We start from the raw sequence: 1007 nt of genomic DNA, 5'->3' as shown, positions 1-1007 counted from the left end.
TACTTTCTTTCGAACTGCCCCGTCTCTATTTCTGTTCTCTATAACTGCCCCGTCTCAATTTTCTTTTCTCTCTAACTGCCCCGTGTCAATTTTCTTTTTCTCTAACTGTCACGTCTCTATTTCCTCTCTCTCTAACTGCCCTTCTCTGTTTCCTCTCTCTCTAACCTTACATTTTTTCTTATTATTTAGACGTCAGTGGCGAGGTTGGAACACTTTGAATTGTTACATAATTTGTATGAAATCCAAATCAAAATGATTAAGTGACTTATTGTTAATCAAAGTTTCAGTCTAAATTGAACTCTGACTACGTATGGTTCATTCATGGAAATAAAATATAGTGTTGCAATACGATGAAGTAGTCTGTTGATACCTACGCGATAATCTGGTGGATTTAAAGCATCTTCAAAATGTCAAGCTATTTTTTTTGAACGGGTTAATCAGATAGTATGGGAGAGCGAAATACCAAATAAAAAAATATACGAGAAAACAAGGAGTATAGATTGACTGGAGACAGTATGACGTCATCTTGGTCACCCCTTGTCTTTCACAAGCTTTATTCACAGTAAGTCTAATCGTAACAACCAAACAACTGTGTTTTCAAAGTCTTCTATATTTGAAGATGATCTAATGGATATGTTGAGGGAATTTCATAAGTGTGCAGCAGGATATGCAAATGTTCTAGCACCAAATGATTTTAAATTAAATGATGGTTTCACAAGTTGAAATTTATCTTTAGAGCGGAGGTTTCTAGAAGGAACATATGGTTGAACAAGATCGTGATTGTAAGAAGGACCAACGTTAATAACTGCTTGAAAACACAAACATAGTAATGTGCGCAGTAGTTTTAGTACGTGTTACTAGTATGGCAGTTCGATTTTGTATCTTCTGCAGTCGTTTAATCAGGGTGTCCGGTTAGCCATACAAAAGACTGTTACAATAGACAATAGCCGAACGACTGAGGATGAGACATCTAACAAGTGTGGCACACGTATCTCTGGTGATAAGAT

Source organism: Lottia gigantea (genome assembly GCF_000327385.1).
Source record: "Lottia gigantea unplaced genomic scaffold LOTGIsca_234, whole genome shotgun sequence".
Taxonomy (NCBI): Eukaryota; Metazoa; Mollusca; class Gastropoda; family Lottiidae; genus Lottia; species Lottia gigantea.
Note: the sequence above shows the minus strand (reverse complement) of the source record.